Source organism: Mesoplodon mirus (genome assembly GCF_964341445.2).
Source record: "Mesoplodon mirus genome assembly, contig: HAP1_SCAFFOLD_1210, whole genome shotgun sequence".
NCBI lineage: Eukaryota > Metazoa > Chordata > Mammalia > Artiodactyla > Ziphiidae > Mesoplodon > Mesoplodon mirus.
The window spans coordinates 18,611-42,175 of record NW_028294867.1 but is presented as its reverse complement, the minus strand read 5'-3'; the positions used below and the strand labels follow the sequence as shown (position 1 = coordinate 42,175).

At 42.7% G+C, this 23,565-nt stretch overlaps 1 protein-coding gene across 3 annotated transcripts in view; it reads right to left on the bottom strand.

The window, feature by feature from the left end:
• LOC309797910 (uncharacterized protein) overlaps positions 1 to 23,565 on the bottom strand; it is a 78,694-nt gene that overhangs the window by 53,569 nt on the left and 1,560 nt on the right. The window lies entirely within an intron of this gene.

The following is a 23,565-nucleotide window of genomic DNA, read 5'->3' as shown; positions in this document are numbered from 1 at the left end:
CAGTGCACTTGGGACCCCGTTCTGTCCTTCTAATCAGGAAATCACCAAGATCACCTGTGCATTGTCACGAGCTGCCTCTTCCTGTGATTTATAGACTAGTACAGAGTACGACATCCTGAGGGCTTGGCAAACACGGCAACTGATGACTTCTCTCAGTTTTAGGGTTGCAACAGGTGTATAAGGCATTTACATTTGAGAAGCTCTGGCCAGTAGTTCTTAAGATGTTGGCTCTAATGGCATTTTTATGGACCCTTACTAAACGTGAAAAGGAGACAATCACTCTGGACAGGCTTGTGACCCTGACTGATCCAGGCATCCTGGGGGAATGGCATCTTGTCCTCGCTCTTAGAGAACTTAGGGAAGAAAACACTGAGTAAACATGGCTGCCATTTTCACAACTACGGAAATCGACCTGTGACCAAATGAGGCATCTTGGAAATTAAAGGAGACGGAAGGTTAACCTCTTCTACTGATTTTGAAGTATATTCAAAGCGTTCTTTTAAGAGCTGTGAATGAGACTTTTCTCAGCACTATTCTCTTGCACACAAACAGAAAAGCCAAAGCCTTGTTAGACCGAATTTATGCATAAGATAGTATCCCTAAGGAGTTTTATTTTGGAAAAATTATGAGAAAGTAATCTAGCTATGAAACATGATAGCTGAAAAGAACTGTTTACAGTAAATAACTGTTTTAATGTGAACTGATTTGTCAGTAAATCCAAAGCGAATTAGCGTTAGGCTGGAAGGTACAGTTAGGATGAGGAGTAATGTAAGCCTTACTAATGTAAGGCTTGGGTCCACTCTCATATACAGTGTGATGAAATCCCAAATATTCTGTCTTTTACATGTCAACATTTTGGGATTTTACCATTTTTCCACTATTGCCCTTTATTCTGCCCGAGTTCTAATCCAGGATCCCACATTGTGTTTTGTTGCCTTGCCTCTCTAGCCTCCTCCAATCAGGGATGCTTCCTCAATTTCTTCTTGTCTTTCATGACCTTGACACTTTTGACCATGACACTGGCTAGAGGTTTTATCGAATGGCCCTCAATCTGGGGTTATCTAGTGTTTTCTCAAGATGAGAGTGAGGTTATGCATTCTTGCCCTTCTTAACGCATACTATCAGGGGGAACAATATGTCAATAAGTCCTTTTACCAGTGACTTGATCCTTGGTTCTGGTAGTTTCTGCCATGTTTCTTGTCTATTAAGTTACTATTTTTCTCTTTCTAATTAATACATGCTTATTTCAGAGACAATACTTTGACACTGCGCAAATATTCCACTGTTTCTTAAAGTATTGCCCCTTAATTTTAGCATCCACTGTGGACTGTGCCTACAACAATTATCACGAAGATGTTCTAATTGTGACCTTCTACTTTCTTCATTCCGTCTACTTTTACTAATTGGAATTCTTTGGAAGGGAAGAGTTGTTCCTTCTTCCCCATTTATTCACTTTATGTATATCCACATGGACTCCACGGGATGCGTATATATCTATATATCTAGATATAGTTGTAGATATAGATATCTATATCTATATATAGATATATATTTAAGGGTTGAAATCCAACACTATCATTATTTTGTTGCTCAAAGCATTCTAGCTTTGGTCATTGGGAGGGTTAAAAGGTTGATTGCATATACACTAATCCTTGAATGTGTGTGCACGCACGTGCATGTGCACAAACACACACACACAATTTTTTTCCTGTATCTATGCATTCATACTGAAACCTTGAATGCCAGTCCAGCACATAGGGACGTTATTACAGTCTATACCTTTTTCTTGTTTGTAAACTTCTTTCTATGACAGCGAGAAGCCTGGCTTTCGTTATCTGCAATATATTTTCTTGGTTTGACCTTATTATACCAGATAAATACCGTATGGTAACACATATTTACGGAATCTAAAAAGAAAAAAGAAAAAAATGGATCTGAAGAACCTAGGGGCAGGTTAGGAATAAAGACGCAGACTTAGAGAATGGACTTGAGGACACGGGGAGGGGGAACAGTAAGCTGGGACAAAGTGAGAGAGTGGCATGGACATAGATACACTACCAAATGTAAAATAGATATCTAGTGTGAAGCAGCCGCATAGCACAGGGAGATCAGCTCAGTGCTTTGTGACCACCTAGAGGGGTGGGATAGGGAGGGTGGGAGGGAAACGCAAGAGGGAGGAGATAACGGGGATATATGTGTACGTAGACCTGATTCAATTCCTTATAGAGCAGAAACTAACACAACATTGTAAAGCAGTTACACTCTAAGAAAGATGTTAAAAAAAAAAAAAAAAAAAGAAAACCCTTCCATGCCTTCCCATTGTCGTTAGGAGAAAGGTCAAAATTCCTGGCATAGGGACTGTGTCTGTCTTGTTCACTTTGTCCCCCAATGTCTAAAATAATGCCTTGCATATAGTAAGTGCCCAGTACCTATTTGCTGCCTGACTAAATACGTGAGTGAAAAAATAAAAGTCCCTCCGTGCTTGGGTCTCAGGCTGCCCTTCTGCCTCATTGCTGTGTCTCCCAGCCTGGTTATTGGATCTCCATCCACAATAGACTTTTCCGTACCTTCGATAGACCGTTCTGTCTCCTGACTCAGGGCCTTTGTACATACTGCTTCCTCTCTTTTCACTTAGTTATTCCTATTCATCTATTTTCAGGGAAACCTTCTAGGCCCCAAACTAAACCAGACCCTGTGCTGTATGTTTTTCAATTTCCGTATCATTCTTCTGCACAGCTCTTACCACAATCTGCCTGTCTTGCCCACGTACTGGACCATCAGTTCTATGAGAGCAAATCCACAGCTGGTGTGTTTAACAAGTAATCCCCATTACTCAGCACAGTGATTGCCCCACTGCACACTCTAAAAATATTTGTTAAATGAATGAATGAATGATTGAATAGCATAGCCCCTAGCAGATAACTGACCAGTGATGCTGTGGACGGAAAACACTGCACAATCGAAAAGTCGAGAGGTCTGTTTCATTTGACAGACATTCTGAGGACTTCAAGCTTGGGACATAGCATCGCAGATAATGCTGAGAAACTGTTCTGAAGTGGCAAGGAGGGGATTGGGGAGCCACGATATATAGGAGTTTTTGCAACAAAAGACAAGGTAGTTGGAACATCAAAAGATGACTGTTAATTAAAGAAAATCAGCTATCTCAAGTTAAGGAATTTAGCGCTTTTGTCTGTATGGGAAGATGCAAGTGTCTGGGTTTACTGAAATCATTCCTTTGATGTGCACCTCCACTATCTGGGGCCAGTGTCCTGTGCTTTCTCATCCTGAGTCTCCTTGGGGTGGTGCACCATTAGGGCGGCCATAATATGATGGCTTGATGGCTGCAACATCCTTTGTTTACTGATATGGCAGGCAACATTTCAGCTCACAATGCCAAAACCCATAGTAAAAACAACAACAAAAAATCAAACCAAGACAAAACCCAAACAGTAGTAGCACTTACTGAGCACAAACCTGTGAGGTAGACACTATTATCAACCTCATTTTACTGAGGAGGAAGCGGAAGTGTACAGAATGTTGTACAGCTCACTGCCCTGTGCAAATGCCCACCCCGGATCCATGATCTGTGCGTTGGAGGAGAGGTGGGAGGTATGCTCACACCGTGAAACAAAAGAGATGCCTCGGAACACGTTCTCAGAAGAGCCGTGGATACCGTAGTCACCTTGACCTGTCTTCCAGTGCCGTAGGCACCTTGACTCTGGCGTGAGCTCCTCCTATCCTTCAAAGGAAGAGCTTGTGCAAGAGTCATCTGTCCCTCAGGAGGCAGCAAACTGATGCTAGAATAGCTAGGAGGAACTTGATCCAAGAAATCTGCTTTATGTCAATTCTTGGTTCGCACAAAGTGAGAATTCACATTGGGAATTTTATCCTTGTTTATTAAGTACTCTCAAGCCTTTAGCCACTCCTAGAGAAAACAGAGTCATACACTTTCATACCTAGAAGAAACGGTAGAGATCATCTAACCCTAGATCCCTCTACATCAGGGGTCCTTCACATTTCAGTGCCACGGATCCCTCCGTAGTCTAGAGAAGCCTATGGCTCCCTTCTCAAACAAGGGTTTTAAATCTATAAAAATAAAACATACTTGATTACAAAGGAAGCCAACTAATTATATGGAAGTACAGTTCCTGAGGTAGTTTTCAATGTGTGATGTAGTCGTAAATTTGCTTCTCTATCAACACACTAAATTATAGGATCTGCTAGTACAACTGATTTTGAAATGGTGATGAATGTAACTGCTGTTCTGGATGCCTGCCACGATTTTCATGGCATGTGAAAACAGCTGTGATTTCTATTGGTAACAAAATCACAGGTATTGCTACTACTGATATACGTTGTGGCCTGCATTTTTACAATTGAAGGCAATACTCAATTGCCGTTAGAGCTTAGTGACAACGAGGATGTAATCCTTTTCCCATGCAAGTCCGTGGTTCCCTTGGAGAACCATGGGGCTCAGGTTAGGAACCCCTACTCTGCAGCATCCTGGTGGCAGCTCGAACATCTTGAGTGACAGCGCACTCAGTATCTCCAAGGTGTCCAGGTCCTAGTTCAGTCTCCTATAATCATTATGAACTTTAGGGTCAGGTAAATCTAGAAGCAGTCCCAGCTCTGTTGGCATGTTAGTTATGTGACCATAGCTATTTAACCCTGTGGACATCGCTGTCTTCATTGCAAGAATGGGAACAAGATGACAATTACATTAGAAAACATGCAAATGTCTCAGAGCACAAAGAGCACATAGGTGATTTAGCAATATTTTCTTCCCTTTGGTTTCAGTGAGTTGAAATGCACCTTTTTTTTTTTTTTTTTTTTGCGGTACGCGGGCCTCTCACTGCTGTGGCCTCTCCCGTTGTGGAGCACGGGCTCTGGACGCGCAGGCTCAGCGACCATGGCTCACGGGCCCAGCCGCTCCGGGGCATGTGGGATCTTTCCGGACCGGGGCACAAACCCATGTCCCCTGCATCGGCAGGCGGACTCTCAACCACTGCGCCACCAGGGAAGCCCGAAATGCACCTTTTTGAAGTTTCCGCCTAATTTTGCCCTAGCTCTACTCTTTGAAGCCACACAAGTCATGGCTCCTTACATACTTGAAGACGGCTCTATCCCACCCCTATGTTGGTTGTCTACGTGGTGATTCTGTTGCTTCTCTGAGTAAAAGAAAATCTGAGCGTATGGCTGGGAGTTATCTGTGCTGCTGCCCATTCCCAGAGAGACGTGTGAGGGCCCTGAAACAGTCATCATGTTAGGATCGATTTTTCCTCTGGAAGGCACTTCCTGTAGGATCTGTCCTACCCGTCCTTACTAATACGCTCCTGGAGTATTTGTTCTTAGGTGGTTCACGGGCACGTGGTCAGAGTGCTCTGTGTCTTGCGGTGAAGGATTCCGCAGTCGGCAAGTGGCCTGTAAGCGCACGAGAGCCAATGGGACTGTGCAGGTGATGCCTCCGAGAGCATGTGCCCCCAGAGAGAGGCCTCTGGGAAGAAGACCCTGCTCCACTCACCCGTGTGTTCAAGGGCTTATTGAACCAGGGAACCAGGGAATGCCGACAAATCTAGTGTTTTGCTAGTATGATCATTTAGTATAATCATCCAGTCCCCGTGGTCCAACCCATGCATCAAAACAATGAAATTAAAAAGGAGACTTCCCTGGCGGTCCAGTGGTGGACCTCGCCTTCCAGTGCAGGGGGTGCGGGTTGGATCCCTTGTCGGGGACCAAGATCCCACGTGCCTCGCGGCCAAAAATACCAAAACATAAAACAGAAGGAATATTGTAACAAATTCAATGAAGACTTTTCAAATGGTCACATCAGAAAAATAAAATAAACCCATGCATCAGGGCCCCTTCGCACAGGGGAAGAGGGGAGCCCAACTGCTGCGTGACAGTCATGAAACTCAGCTGCACGGGGACCTTACCACACTGCGCACAGGCTGGTTCACGGGACCTTCTTATCCTTTTATGAGCCTCTCTGATGTAATTAACACAGGCCACAGGGATCCAAAGTTCCCCTCGGCCCTTCTGAAAATGTTCGGGGATGTTAGTGCAGGAAGGGATTCGACACTTTCTGCACGTCTGCCCCGCAGTGCAGCAGTTGTTGCTGCTGGGAGTCATTGTGTTAATTCTCTTAGGTCACTTCCCCTCTAGTGGTTCTGATTAACTCCAAGCACTACATGGCTACACACTTGTCTAACTGGAAAATGCACAGCCCCAAGTCTGTGCAGGGACGATGCAAAGCAGAGTGTGATACATCTCTCTAGAGCATCAAGTTTATTAACTAGAATTGGAAGAACCAAGGAGTTCTTGGAACAAGAACTCTCCCCCTCCCCCACCAACACGGAAGACAGAAGAGTGGGGGAGGGGAGACGTGCCCCAGGAATGACAGTCCAGTCTCTGAAGTCTGAAGTTTCACCCAGGTGGGGGTTGAGGGGTGGACCTGCAGCCACGGTGGCCTCTCTTTTGGTGGCCCGGGCTGCTCCGGACCATCCTCTGAGCTGGCCAGGGTCTTGGATACGATGTTTCTGAAGGCCGTGCAGAGAACAGAGTCATCTTCAACTGGACCGGGTCCCAGGGCGCGTGGCAGCCTGACCTTCCTGCCTCGGGTCATCCATGGGGTTCAGGCGGTTTCACTTTATGACGACGCCTCAGCTTGCAACAAAGGTGTTTAGATATGAAGTTGCAGATTCTCCTAGCCACCCCTTGCTTTTTCTGTCTGTGGCCAGAGGGAGTGGATGAGGACATACTCTCAGGCTGCCCAGCGTGGGAGGACCTTCCAGTGTTGGACACACCCGGGGGGCAGCTGGTTCCCTCTGGGGCTCCAATCCTGCTGCTGGTGGACGGGGATGTCCCAGGGCCACACTGGTCGGCTGGGCTGGGGGTGGCAGTCCTCGACTCCAGGCTGGGTGGGGGACAGGCAGGCTCACTGGTCTTCTGCCCTGCCTGCTGGTCTTCCTGCAGCTGCCCATTTTCTCCCTGGTAGAGCCATCTGGCTTTCAGGGTGGACAACTCGGGGCTTAAAGAAGCCTCAAGTTCACTGCCACTGAGGTCCCCGGAAGAGAAGGGCCTCACAGTTATGATGGAGGACCCCACCATTGGTTTCATGGAGCTCACACTGCCTGTTCCTGGGTCTTGGATCTGGTCGCAAGTCCAGCCCAGAGTCCTCACCGTGGTCACCTCCGGGTCCTCTTCACAGGGTGGCTGGAGTGGCTCCTTCTGGCCCATGTTCACCCATGGATGCCTCATGACGTCAGATAAGGTGCCTCTGTCACGGGGGTTGAGGGCAATCATTTTTTGTAATAGAGCCCTTATCTCCAAAGACAGGTAAGGTGGGATGGGGTATTGCCCTCGTAGGATTTGCTCCCGCATCTCCCGGACGTCTTCTCCCACAAAGGGCCGGCACGCAGTTACCATGCTGTAGAGAACTACACCCAGGCTCCACACGTCCAACGCAGGGCCGCTGTAGCTCTGCCCCCGCAACAGTTCCGGGGCAGCATACGGGACTGTGCCGCAGATCGTGTCCAGTATGCCACTCTCATCACACTTGTTGCTGAGGCCAAAGTCTGTCAGTTTTATATTCATGTTGGCATCCAAGAGGAGGTTCGGTAGCTTCAGGTCCCTGTGCACGATGCCCCTCTGGTGGCAGTGCTGCAGGGCGGAGACCAGCTGCTGGAACGGGCGTCGGGCCTCCGCCTCTGTCATACGGCCATGGTTCACTAGGTAGCTGAACATGTCCCCCCCACTGAGGTACTCCATCACGAGGAACATTGTCTCCTCCGTGTCAATCACCCCCAGCAGTTTTACAATATTGGGGTGATCCAGAGCCTTCATACAGCACACTTCCCGGTAAACTGCCTGGGAAGTTGAGCAGCTCTGCCGACCTTTCTTAATGATCTTCACAGCCACCTGTGTCCCGGTCAGAATGTGCCGGGCCAGCTTCACTTTAGCGAAGCTGCCTTCACCAATGGTGTGGAGGATCTCGTACTCATCAATATGAGCCTCCTTGTCAGCGGAGTTGGCTGTGAGGCCCTCCATCATGGTGGCCTGCTAACTACACTGAATGACAGCACTAACTAGCAGTGCTAAAGAAGAAAAAATTTAAAACTGAAAGAAATGATAAAGAGAGAAAAAATAAAGAAAAAGGAGAAAAAGGCAAAGAAGAAATAAAAATGAGAAAAATAAAAAAGGCTAGAGAAAAGAGGAAAAAAATCCACAAAATTGCAGAAACAAGGAAAAAACAAGCTAACTGTGGGTCCAAGGCCGTCAGGTCACCAAAAGCAGCTTCCTGGGCTCTTAAGGACCAAAAACCTTGGCCCAGCTGGGCTCTTTTATACAGTTTTTGTGAAGTACATCACAGTGGGGCACTGTGAGGTCACAGCAAGAAATGGACCCATCACCGCTGGGGATAAACCACAGTGGTTTTCTCACTTTTTCAGTTCAAGGCCCCTTTACACTTAGGAAAAAGGATCCCAAAGAAATTTTTCTGTACGTGTGTTATTAGAATTTGGTATTCACTTTGGTATAAATTAAAATCTGTAGGATACTTCAGTGGCCTTTTTATTTCTAGTTTGAAAAGATGTAATAATTTTAGAGACCTCATAATGTCTACACTTGATCTACAGATTCAACACAATCCCTTTCAAAATCCCAGCTTCTTTGCAGAAATTGACAAGCTGATCCTAAAATTCATATGGAAATATAAAGGACCCAGTATAGCCAGAACAATCTAGAGAAAGAACAAAGTGGGAGGGCTCAGACTTCTCAGTTTCAAAACTTACTACGAAACTGTAATCATCATGAGAGTGTGGTACTCGCATAGCATAGACACATAGATTGATGAAAGAGAGTTGAAAGTCTGGAGATAAATCCATGTATCTATGTCAACTGATTTTCTGCAAAGGTGCCAAGACCATTCAATGGGGAAAGAATAATCTCCTCAGCAAATGCTGCAGGACAACTGAATAGCCACATCCAAAAGAAAGAACTTGGATTCCTAGCCTACAACATATACAAAAAATTAAGTCAAAATTTATCAGAGACCTAAACTTAAGAGCTAAAACAATAAAGCTCCTGGAAGAAAATGTAGCCATAAATCTTCATGCTTTGGATTAGGAGACGGTTTCTTAGATATGACACCAAAACATAAGCTACAACAACAACAAAAATAAATTGGACCACATCAAAATTAAAAACTTTTTTTTGCTACGAAGGACATGATCAAGAAAGTGGACAGCCCACAGAATGGGAGAAAATATTTAAAAATCATATATATGAGGAGGAGCTTCAAGGTGGTGGAAGAGTAAGACGTGGAGATCACCTTCCTCCCCACAGATATATCAGAAATACATCTACATGTGGAACAACACCTACCGAGCACCTACTAAACACTGGCAGAAGACCTCAGACCTCCCAAAAGGCAAGAAACTCCCCACGTACCTGGGTAGGGCAAAAGAAAAAAGAAAAAACAGAGACAAAAGAATAGGGACGGGACCTGCACCAGTGAGAGGGAGCTGTGAGGGAGGAAAGGCTTCTACACACTAGGAGGCCCCTTCGCAGGCGGAGACTGTGGGTGGCAGAGGGGGGAGCTTCGGAGCCACGGAGGAGAGTGCAGCAACAGGGGTGCCGAGGGCAAAGGAGAGAGATTCCCGCACAGAGGATCGGTGCCAACCAGCACTCACCAGCCCGAGAGGCTTGTCTGCTCACCCGCCGGCGCGGGTGGGGGCTGGGAGCTGAGGCTCACGCTTTGGAGGTCGGATCCCAGGGAGAGGACTGTGGTTGGCTGTGTGAACACAGCCTGAAGGGGCTAGTGCTCCACAGCTAGCCGGGAGGGAGTCCGGGGAAAAGTCTGGACCTGCCGAAGACGCAAGAGACTTCTTCTTGCATCTTTGTTTCCTGGTGCGCGAGGAGAGGGGATTAAGAGCACCCCTTAAAGGAGCTACAGAGACGGGCGCGAGCCGCGGCTATCAGCGCGGACCCCTGAGGCGGGCATGAGACGCTAAGGCCGCTGCTGCCGCCACCAAGAAACCTGTGAGCAAGCACAGGTCACTACCCGCACCTCCCCTACCAGGAGACTGTGCAGCTCGCCATGGCCAAGGTCCTGTGATCCAGGGACAACTTTTCCGGGAGAACGCCCGGCGCACCTCAGGCTAGTGCAACATCACGCTGGCCTCTGCCGCCGCAGGCTTGCCTCACATCCATACTCCTCCCTCCCCCCAGCCTGAGTGAGCCAGAGCCCCCGAATCAGCAGCTCCTTTAACCCTATCCTGTCTGAGTGAAGAATAGATGCCCTCCGGTGACCTACACGCAGAGGCAGGGCCAAATCCAAAGCTGAATCCCAGGAGCTGTGCAAACAAAGGAGAGAAAGGGAAATTTCTCCCAGCAGCCTCAGGAGCAGAGGATTAAATCTCCACAATCAACCTGATGTACCCTGCATCTGTGGAACACCTGAATAGAAAACGCATCATCCCAAATTGAGGAGGTGGACTTTGGGAGCAACTATATCTATATCTATATCTATCTATCTATCTATATATCTATCTATATAGATAGATATATAGATATATATATATCCCTTTTTCTCTTTTAGTGAGTGTATATGTGTATGCTTCTCTGTGTGATTTTGTCTGTACAGCTTTGCTTTTACCATTTGTCCTAGGGTTCTGTCTGTCCTTTTTTTTTTAACTTAAAAATTTTTTTTCTTCATAATTATTTTTTATATTAATAACTTTATTTTATTTTACATTATTTTATTTTATCTTCTTCTTTCTTCTTTTTCCTCCATTTTATTCTGAGCCATGTGGGGCACAGACTCTTGGTGCTCCAGCCAGGCGTCAGGGCTATGCCACTGAGAAGGGAGAGCCAGTTCAGGGCACTAGTTCGCAAGAGACCTCCCAGCTCCACATAATATCAAATGGCAAAAATCTCCCAAAGATCTCCATCTCAATGCCAAGACCCAGCTCCACTCAACGACCAGCAAGCTACAGTGCAAGCACACCCTATACCAAACAACTAGTAATACAGTAACACAACCCCATCCATTAGCACAGAGGCTGCCTAAAATCATAAGGCCACAGACACCCCAAAACACACCACCAGACATGGATGTGCCCACCAGAAACACAAGATCCAGCCTCATCCACCAGAACACAGGCATTAGTCCCCTCCACCAGGAAGCCTACACAACCCATGGAACGAACTGTAGCCACTGGGGAGAGACACCAAAAACAACGGGAACTACGAACCTGCAGTCTGTGAAAAGGAGACCCCAAGCATAGTAAGTTAAGCAAAATGAGAAGACAGAGAAACACACAGCAGATGAAGGAGCAAGGCAAAAACCCACCAGACCTAACAAATAAAGAGGAAATAGGCAGTCTACCTGAAAAACAATTCAGAATAATGATAGTAAAGATGATCCAAAATCTTGTAAATAGAATGGAGAAAATACATGAAACGTTTAGCAAGGACCTAGAAGAACTAAAGAGCAAACAAACAGTGATGAACAACCCAGTAAATGAAATAAAAAATTCTCTAGAGGGGATCAGTAGCAGAATAACTGAGGCAGAAGAACGGATAAGTGACCTGGAAGATAAAATAGTGGAAATAACTACTGAAGAGCAGAATAAAGAAAAAAGAATGAAAAGAATTGAGGACAGTCTCAGAGACCTCTGGGACAGCATTAAAGGCACCAACATTCGAATTATAGGGGCCCCAGAAGAAGAAGAGAAAAAGAAAGGGACTGAGAAAATATTTGAAGGGATTATCATTGAAAACTTCCCTAATATGGGAAAGGAAATAGTTAATCAAGTCCAGAGAGCACAGAGAGTCCCATACAGGATAAATCCAAGGAGAAACACACCAAGACACGTATTAATCAAACTATCAAAAATTAAATACAAAGAACAAATATTAAAAGCAGCACGGGAAAAACAAAAAATAACACATAAGGGAATCCCCATAAGGCTAACAGCTGATCTTTCAGCAGAAACTCTGCAATCCAGAAGGGAGTGGCAGGACATATTTAAAGTGATGAAAGGGAAAAACCTAAAACCAAGATTACTCTACCCAGCAAGGATCTCATTCAGATTTGACGGAGAAATTAAAAGCTTTAGAGACAAGCAAAAGCTAAGCGAATTCAGCACCACCAATCCAGCTTTACAACAAACGCTAAAGGAACTTCTCTAGGCAGGAAACACAAGAGAAGGAAAAGACCTACAATAATAAACCCAAAACAATTACGAAAATGGTAATAGGAACATAAATATCGATAATTACCTTAAATGTAAATGGATTAAATCCTCCAACCAAAAGACAGAGACTGGCTGAATGGATACAAAAACAAGACCTGTATATATGCTGTCTACAAGAGACCCACTTCAGACCTAGGGACACATACAGACTGAAAGTGAGGGGATGGAAAAAGATATTCCATGCAAATGGAAATCAAAAGAAAGCTGGAGTAGCAATTCTCGTATCAGACAAAATAGACTTTAAAACAAAGACTATTACAAGAGACAAAGAAGGACACTACATAATGATCAAGGGATCGATTCAAGAAGAAGATATAACAATTGTAAATATTTATGCACCCAACATCGGAGCACCTCAATACATAAGGCAAATACTAACAGTCATGAAAGGCAAAATCGACAGTAACACAATCATAGTAGGGGACTTTAACACCCCACTTTCACCAATGGACATATCAGCCAAAATGAAAATAAATAAGGAAACAGAAGCTTTAAATGATACATTAAACAAGATGGACTTAATTGATATTTATAGGACATTCCATCCAAAAACAACAGAATACACATTCTCCTCAAGTGCTCATGGAACATCCTCCAGGATAGATCATATCTTGGGTCACAAATCAAGCCTTGGTAAATTTAAGGAAATTGAAATTGTAACAAGTGTCTTTTCTGACCACAACGTTATGAGACTAGATATCAATTACAGGAAAAAATCTGTAAGAAGTACAAACACATGGAGGCTAAACAACACACTACTTAATAACCAAGAGAGCACTGAAGAAATCAAAGAGGAAATCAAAAAATACCTAGAAACAAATGACAATGAAAACACAATGACCCAAAACCTATGGGATGCAGCAAAAGCAGTTCTAAGAGGGAAGTTTATAGCTATACAAGCCTACCTTACGAAACAAGAAACATCTCAAATAAACAACCTAACCTTACACCTAAAGCGATTAGAGAAAGAAGAACAAAAAACACCCAAAGTTAGCAGAAGGAAAGAAATCATAAAGATCAGATCAGAAATAAATGAAAAAGAAATGAAGGAAATGATAGCAAAGATCAATAAAACTAAAAGCTGGTTCTCTGAGGAGAAACAAAATTGATAAACCATTAGCCAGACTTATCAAGAAAAAAAAGGGAGAAGACTCAAATCAATAGAATTAGAAATGAAAAAGGATAAATAACAACTGACACTGCAGAAATACAAAGGATCATGAGAGATTACTACCAGCAACTACATGCCAATAAAATGGACAACCTGGAAGAAATGGACAAATTCTTAGAAATGCACAACCTTCTGAGACTAAACCAGGAAGAAATAGAAAATATGAACAGACCAATCACAAGCACTGAAATTGAAACTGTGATTAAAAATCTTCCAACAAACAAAAGCCCAGGATCAGATGGCTTCACAGGTGAATTCTATCAAACATTTAGAGAAGAGCTAACACCTATCCTTCTCCAACTCTTCCAAAATATAGCAGAGGGAGGAACACTCCCAAACTCATTCTACAAGGCCAACATCACTCTGATACCAAAACCAGACAAGGATGTCACAAAGAAAGAAAACTACAGGCCAATATCACTGATGAACATAGATACAAAAATCCTCAACAAAATACTAGCAAACAGAATCCAACAGCTCATTGAAAGGATCATACACTATGATCAAGTGGGGTTTATCCTAAGAATGCAAGGATTCTTCAATATACGCAAATCAATCAACGTGATACACCATATTAACAAATTGAAGGAGAAAAACCATATGATTAGAACACTCCCTAACACCTTACACAAAAATAAACTCAAAATGGATTAAAGACCGAAATGTAAGGCCAGACACCATCAAACTCTTAGAGGAAAACATAGGCAGAACACTCTATGACATGAATCACAGCAAGATCCTTTTTGACCCACCTCCTAGAGAAATGGAAATCAAAACAAAAATAAACAAATGGGACCTAATGAAACTTAAAAGCTTTTGCACAGCAAAGGAAACCATAAACAAGACGAAAAGACAACCCTCAGGATGGGAGAAAATATTTGCAAATGAAGCAACTGACAAAGGATTAATCTCCAAAACATACAAGCAATTCATGGAGCTCAACATCAAAAAAACAAACAACCCAATCCAAAAATGGGCAGAAGACCTAAATAGACATTTCTCCAAAGAAGATATACAGATTGCCAACAGACACATGAAAGAATGCTCAGCATCATTAATCATTACAGAAATGCAAATCAAAACTACAATGAGATATTATCTCACACCAGTCAGAATGGCCATCATCAAAAAATCTACAAACAATAAATGCTGGAGAGGGTGTGGGTAAAAGGGGACCCTCTTGCACTGTTGGTGGGAATGTGAATTGGTACAGCCACTATGGAGAACGGTATGGAAGTTCCTTATAAAACTAAAAATAGAACTACCATACGACCCAGTAATCCCACTACTGGGCATATACCCTGAGAAAACCATAATTCAAAAAGAGTCATGTACCAAAATGCTCAATGCAGCTCTATTTACAATAGCGAGGACATGGAAGCAACCTAAGTGTCCATCAACAGATGAATGGATAAAGAAGATGTGGCACATATATACAATGGAATATTACTCAGTCATAAAAAGGAGCAGAACTCAAATGTTCTCACAGATGGTGGAAGAGTAAGACGCGGAGATCACCTTCCTCCCCACAGACACACCAGAAATACAGCTACACGTGGAACAACTCCTACAGAACACCTACTGAACGCTGGCAGAAGACCTCAGACCTCCCAAAATGCAAGAAACTCCCCACGTACCTGGGTAGGGCAAAGCGGAGAGATTCCCGCACAGAGGATCGGTGCCGACCGGCACTCACCAGCCCGAGAGGCTTGTCTGCTTGCCCGCCGGGGCGGGCGGCGCTGGAAGCTGAGGCTCGGGCTTCGGTCAGAGCGCAGGGAGAGGACTGGGGCTGGCGGCGAGAACTCAGCCTGAAGGGGGCTAATGTGCCACAGCTAGCCGGGAGGGAGTCCGGGAAAACGCTGGAGCTGCCGAAGAGGCAAGAGACTTTTTCTTCCCTCTTGGTTTCCTGGTGCGCGAGGAGAGGGGATTAAGAGCGCTGCTTAAAAGAGCTCCACAGACGGGCACGAGCCGCGGCTGAAAGCGCGGAGCCCAGATACGGGCGTGGGACGCTGGGGCTGCTGCTGCCGCCGCCAAGAGGCCCGTGTGCGAGCGCAGGTCACTGTCCACGCCCCCTTTCCGGGGATCCTGTGCAGCCCGACACTGCCGGGGTCCCGGGATCCAGGGACGGCTTCCCTGCGAGAACGCACGGCGCGCCTCGGGCTGGTGCAACATCACGCCGGCCTCTGCTGCTGCAGGCTCGCCCCGCACTCCGTGCCCCTCCCTCCCCCCCGGCCTGAGTGAGCCAGAGTCCCTGAAGTGGCTGCTCCTTTAACCCTGTCCTGTCTGAGCGAAGAACAGACGCCCTCCGGCGACCTACACGCAGAGGCGGGGCCAAATCCAAAGCTGAGACCTGGGAGCTGTGAGAACAAAGAAGAGAAAGGGAAATCTCTCCCAGCAGCCTCAGAAGCAGCGGATTAAAGCTCCACAATCAACTTGATGTACCCTGCATCTGTGGAGTACATGAATAGACAACAAATCATCCCACATTGAGGAGCCAGGAGTCAGTGCTGTGCCTCTGAGGTGGGAGAGCCAACTTCAGGACACTGGTCCACAAGAGACCTCCCAGCTCCACATAATATCAAACGGCGAAAATCTTCCAGAGATCTCCATCTCAACACCAGCACCCAGCCTCACTCAACGACCAGCAAGCTACAGTGCTGGACACCCTATGCCAAACAACTAGCAAGACAGGAACACAACGCTACCCATTAGCAGAGAGGCTGCCTAAAATCATAAAAAGTCCGCAGATACTCCAAAACACACCACCAGACATGGATGTGCCCACCAGAAACACAAGATCCAGCCTCATCCACCAGAACACAGGCACTAGTCCCCTCCACCAGGAAGCCTACACAACCCACTAAAGCAACCTTAGCCACTGGGGACAGACACCAAAAACAACGGGAACTACGAACCTGCAGCCTGCAAAAAGGAGACCCCAAACACAGTAACATAAGCAAAATGAGAAGACAGAAAAACACACAGCAGGAGAAGGAGCAAGATAAAAACCCACCAGACCTCACAAATGAAGAGGTAATAGGCAGTCTACCTGAAAAAGAATTCAGAATAATGATAGTAAAGATGATCCAAGATTCTATTTCCAAGATCCAAAATCTTGGAAATAGAATAGACAAAATGCAAGAAACAGTTAACAAGGACCTAGAAGAACTAAAGATGAATCAAGCATCGATTAAAAATACAATAAATGAAATGAAAAATACTCTAGATGGGATCTATAGCAGAATAACTGAGGCAGAAGAACGGATAAGTGAGGTGGAAGATAAAATAGTGGAAATAACTGATGCAGAGCAAAATAAAGAAAAAAGAATGAAAAGAACAGAGGACAGTCTCAGAGACCTCTGGGACAACATTAAACACACCAACATGCGAATTATAGGGGTCCCAGAAGAAGAAGAGAAAAAGAAAGGGACTGAGAAAATATTTGAAGAGATTATAGTTGAAAACTTCCCTAATATGGGAAAGGAAATAGTTAATCAAGTCCAGGAGGCACAGAGAGTCCCATACAGAATAAATCCAAGGAGAAATACGCCAAGACACATATTAATCAAACTGTCAAAAATTAAACACAAAGAAATCATATTAAAAGCAGCAAGGGAAAAACAACAAATAACACACAAGGGAATCCCCATCAGGATAACAGCTGATCTCTCAGCAGAAACTCTACAAGCCAGAAGGGAGTGGCAGGACATAATTAAAGTGATGAAGGAGAAAAACCTGCAACCAAGATTACTCTACCCAGCAAGGATCTCATTCAGATTTGATGGAGAAATTAAAACCTTTACAGACAAGCAAAACCTGAGAGAGTTCAGCACCACCAAACCAGCTTTACAACAAATGCTAAAGGAACTTCTCTAGGCAAGAAACACAACAGAAGGAAAAGACCTACAATAACGAACCCAAAACAATTAAGAAAATGGGAATAGGAACATACATATCGATAATTACCTTAAATGTAAATGGACTAAATGCTCCCACCAAAAGACACAGAGTGGCTGAATGGATACAAAAACAAGACCCATATATATGCTGTCTACAAGAGACCCACTTCAGACCTAGAGACACATACAGACTGAAAGTGAGGGGATGGAAAAAGATATTCCATGCAAATGGAAACCAAAAGAAAGCTGCAGTAGCAATTCTCATATCAGACAAAATAGACTTTAAAATAAAGACTACTAGAAGAGACAAAGAAGGACACTACATAATGATCAAGGGATCGATTCAAGAAGAAGATATAACAATTGTAAATATTTATGCACCCAACATAGGAGCACCTCAATACATAAGGCAAATACTAACAGCCATAAAAGGAGAAATCGACAGTAACACAATCATAGTAGGGGACTTTAACACCCCACTTTCACCAATGGACAGATCATCCAAAATGAAAATAAATAAGGAAACACAAGCTTTAAATGATACATTAAACAAGATGGACTTAATTGATATTTATAGGACATTCCATCCAAAAACAACAGAATACACATTTTTCTCAAGTGCTCATGGAACATTCTCCAGGATAGATCATATCTTGGGTCACAAATCAAGCCTTGGTAAATTTAAGAAAAATGAAATTGTATCAAGTATCTTTTCTGACCACAATGCTATGAGACTAGATATCAATTACAGGAAAAGAGCTGTAAAAAATACAAACACATGGAGGCTAAACAATACACTACTTAATAACGAAGTGATCACTGAAGAAATCAAAAAGGAAATTAAAAAATACCTAGAAACAAATAACAATGGAGACACGACGACCCAAAACCTATAGGATGCAGCAAAAGCAGTTCTAAGAGGGAAGTTTATAGCAATACAATCCTACCTTAAGAAACAGGAAACATCTCGAATAAACAACCTAACCTTGCACCTAAAGCAATTAGAGAAAGAAGAACAAAAACATCCCAAAGTTAGCAGAAGGAAAGAAATCATAAAAATCAGATCAGAAATAAATGAAAAAGAAATGAAGGAAACGATGGCAAAGATCAATAAAACTAAAAGCTGGTTCTTTGAGAAGATAAACAAAATTGATAAACCATTAGCCAGACTCATCCAGAAAAAAAGGGAGAAGACTCAAATCAATAGAATTAGAAATGAAAACGGAGAAGTAACAACTGACACTGCAGAAATACAAAAGATCATGAGATTACTACAAGCAACTCTATGCCAATAAAATGGACAACCTGGAAGAAATGGACAAATTCTTAGAAATGCACAACCTGCCAAGACTGAATCAGGAAGAAATAGAAAATGTGAACAGACCAATCACAAGCACTGAAATTGAAACTGTGATAAAAAATCTTCCAACAAACAAAAGCCCAGGACCAGATGGCTTCACAGGCGAATTCTATCAAGCATTTAGAGAAGAGCTAACACCTATCCTTCTCCAACTCTTCCAAAATATAGCAGAGGGGGGAACACTCCCAAACTCATTCTACGAGGCCACCATCACCTTGATACCAAAACCAGACAAGGATGTCACAAAGAAAGAAAACTACAGGCCAATATCACAGATGAACATAGATGCAAAAATCCTCAACAAAATACTAGCAAACAGAATCCAACAGCACATTCAAAGGTTCATACACCATGATCAAGTGGGGTTTATTCCAGGAATGCAAGGATTCTTCAATATATGCAAATCAATCAACGTGATACACCATATTAACAAATTGAAGGAGAAAAACCATATGATCATCTCAATAGATGCAGAGAAAGCTTTCGACAAAATTCAACACCCATTTATGATAAAAACCCTGCAGAACGTAGGCATAGAGGGAACTTTCCTCAACGTAATAAAGGCCATATATGACAAACCCACAGCCAGCATCGTCCTCAATGGTGAAAAACTGAAACCATTTCCACTAAGATGAGGAACAAGACAAGGTTGCCCACTCTCACCACTCTTATTCAACATAGTTTTGAAAGTTTTAGCCACAGCAATCAGAGAAGAAAAGGAAATAAAAGGAATCCAAATCGGAAAAGAAGAAGTAAAGCTGTCACTCTTTGCAGATGACATGATACTATACATAGAGAATCCTAAAGATGCTACCAGAAAACTACTAGAGCTAATCAATGAATTTGGTAAAGTAGCAGGATACAAAATTAATGCACAGAAATCTCTGGCATTCCTATATACTAATGATGAAAAATCTGAAAGTGAAATCAAGGAAACACTCCCATTTACCATTGCAACAAGAAGAATAAAATATCTAGGAATAAACTTACCTAAGGAGACAAAAGACCTGTATGCAGAAAATTATAAGACACTGATGAAAGAAATTAAAGATGATACAAATAGAAGGAGAGATGTACCATGTTCTTGGATTGGAAGAATCAACATTGTGAAAATGACTCTACTACCCAAAGCAATCTACAGATTCAATGCAATCCCTATCAAACTACCACTGGCATTTTTCACAGAACTAGAACAAAAAATTTCACAATTTTTTTTTGTATGGAAACACAAAAGACCCCGAATAGCCAAAGCAATCTTGAGAACGAAAAATGGAGCTGGAGGAATCAGGCTCCCTGACTTCAGACTATACTACAAAGCTACAGTAATCAAGACAGTATGGTACTGGCACAAAAACAGAAAGATAGATCAATGGAACAGGATAGAAAGTCCAGAGATAAACCCATGCACATATGGTCACCTTATCTTTGATAAAGGAGGCAGGAATGTACAGTGGAGAAAGGACAGTCTCTTCAATAAGTGGTGCTGGGAAAACCGGACAGGGACATGTAAAAGTATGAGATTAGATCACTCCCTAACACCATACACAAAAATAAGCTTAAAATGGATTAAAGACCTAAATGTAAAGCCAGGCACTATCAAACTCTTAGAGGAAAACATAGGCAGAACACTCTATGACATAAATCACAGCAAGATCCTTTTGGACCCACCTCCTAGAGAAATGGAAATAAAGACAAAAATAAACACATGGGACCTAATGAAACTTCAAAGCTTTTGCACAGCAAAGGAAACCATAAACAAGACCAAAAGACAACCCTCAGAATGGGAGAAAATATTTGCAAATGAAGCAACTGACAAAGGATTAATCTCCAAAATTTATAAGCAGCTCATGCAGCTCAATAACAAAAAAACAAACAACCCAATCCAAAAATGGGCAGAAGACCTAAATAGACATTTCTCCAAAGAAGATATACAGACTGCCAACAAACACATGAAAGGATGCCCAACATCTTTACTCATTAGAGAAATGCAAATCAAAACTACAATGAGATATCATCTCACACCAGTCAGGATGGCCATCATCAAAAAATCTAGAAACAAAAAATGCTGGAGAGGGTGTGGAGAAAAGGGAACACTCTTGCACTGCTGGTGGGAATGTGAATTGGTACAGCCACTATGGAAAACGGTATGGAGGTTCCTTAAAAAACTACAAATAGAACTACCATATGACCCAGCAATCCCACTACTGGGCATATACCCTGAGAAAACCATAATTCAAAACGAGTCATGTACCAAAATGTTCATAGCAGCCCTATTTACAATAGCCCGGAGATGGAAACAACCTAAGTGTCCATCATCGGATGAATGGATATAGAAGATGTGGCACATATATACAATGGAATATTACTCAGCCATAAAAAGAAACGAAATTGAGCTATTTGTAATGAGGTGGATAGACCTAGAGTCTGTCATACAGAGTGAAGTAAGTCAGAAAGAGAAAGACAAATACCGTATGCTGACACATATATACGGAATTTAAGAAAAAAAATGTCATGAAGAACATAGGGGTAAGACAGGAATAAAGACACAGACCTACTAGAGAATGGACTTGAGGATATGGGGACGGGGAAGGGTAAGCTGTGACAAAGCGAAAGAGCGGCATGGACACCTATACACTACCAAACGTAAGGTAGATAGCTAGTGGGAAGCAGCCGCATAGCACAGGGAGATCAGCTCTGTGCTTTGTGACCGCCTGGAGGGGTGGGAGGGAGACGCAAAAGGGAGGGGATATGGGAACATATGTATATGTATAACTGATTAAATTTGTTATAAAGCAGAAAAAAAAAATTAAAACAAATAGAAAAAAATGAACTCACCGTATATTAACTTGGTTAATTAACCACACAGAATAAAAGAATAAATTAGATTAACTTTTGAAAAAAATATATATAAATGTTCTCACACACACACAAAAGGTAAATATGTGAGGTGATCAATGTGTTCATTAACCCCTGGGAATTATCAAATCATCACGTTGTACCCTTTGAGTATCTTACGATTTTGTCGATTATACCTCAATAAAGCTGGGGGATAAAAAAAAAAGGAGCAGAAGTGAGTTATTTGTACTGAGGTGGATGGACCTAGAGACTGTCATACAGTGTGAAGTAAGTCAGAAAGAGAAAAACAGATACTGTATGCTAACACATATATATGGAATCCAAAAAAAAAAAAAAAGGAATAAACAAAATGGCCAGAAGAACCTAGGAGCAAGATGGGAATAAAGATGCAGACCTACTAGAGAATGGACTTGAGGATATGGGGAGGGAGGGGGAAGGGTAAGCTGGGACAAAGTGAGAGAGTGGCATGGACATATATACACTACCAAACGTAAAATAGATAGCTAGTGGGAAGCAGCTGCATAGCACAGGGAGATCAGCTCAGTGCTTTGTGACCACCTAGAGCGGTGGGATAGGGAGGGTGGGAGGGAGGGAGACGCAAGAGGGAAGAGATATGGGGACATACGTATATGTATAACTGATTCACTTTGTTATAAAGCAGAAACCAACACACCATTGTAAAGCTATTATACTCCAATAAAAATGTTAAAAAAATCATATATATGAAAGGGAACTTGTTCCTAAAATATATAAAGAACACTCAAACTCAATAATAAAAACACAAATAAACTAATTAAAATATTGAAAAGGATCTGAATAGACATTTCTCCAATAAAGACTTACAAATGGCCAATAAGAACAGGAAAAGATACTTAGCATCATTACTCATTAGGGAAATGTTAATCACAAAGAGAGATAGTAGTAAGTGTTGATGAGGACATGGAGAAATTGGAACCTTAGTACTTTGCAAGCGGGAATGTAAAATGGTCTAGCCACTTTGGAAAACAGTCTGACAGTTCTTCAAAACGTTAAATGTATGGGTTACCATATGACCCAGTAATTCTACTCCTAGGTATGTACCGAAGAGAAACGAAAACAGGTTCACACAAAAACTTGTACATGAATGTTCACAGCAGCATTATTTATAAGAACCAAAAACTGGGAATAACTCAGCAGCATTATTTATAAGAACCAAAAACTGGGAATAACTCAAATCAAACGCATAATACAACTCCAAAAATTGGAAATAACGGACAGATAGATAAATGTGGTGTATTTGTACAATGGAATATCATCTGACCATTGAAAAGAATAAAGTACTAATATGTATTACAAGGTGATGAACCTTAAAGACATTATGGTCAGGGAGGGAAGGCAGACACAAAAGACCACATATTGTATGATTCTACTTATATGAAGTGTCTACAGTAGGTAAGTCTCTAGAGAAAAAGGTAGCTGAACAGTTATCTAGACCTGAGGGGGAGAGGCCAGGAGAGGAATTGGGAGTAGATGCTAAAGGGTAAAGGGTTTCTTTTGGGGATGGTGATAAAGTCTTAAAATTGATTGTGGTGATGGTTGCACAACTCTAAAAACCATTAAGTTGTATCTGTTAAACAGTGACTTGTACAGTATGTGAGTTATATCACAATAATGTTGTTACGAAAAAAAAAAGATTGTATGAGGGAAACTGGTCAACTAATGTAAGAAAAACAAGTAAAATGAGAGCCCAAACTCACAGCGTACCTCAGAATAAATTCTGACTTGATTCAAGTGCTCAGTGTAAAAGTAATTAAACTGGACTAGAACTATCAGGACGGGAAAGACCTTTTCAAGCATAAAACAAATTACAGGAAAAATTAATAGGTGTCATGAGTACAGAAAAATTTAAGAACTGCATGTCAAAATATTTTTTTTCCGTAATTGAACTCACCTCAACACATAGCCTTCATTTTTGCTCTGAGCAGGAAAACCCAAACTTGCCCACGGCTTATGGTTTTAAGCATAGTTATTTCTGAACCTAAG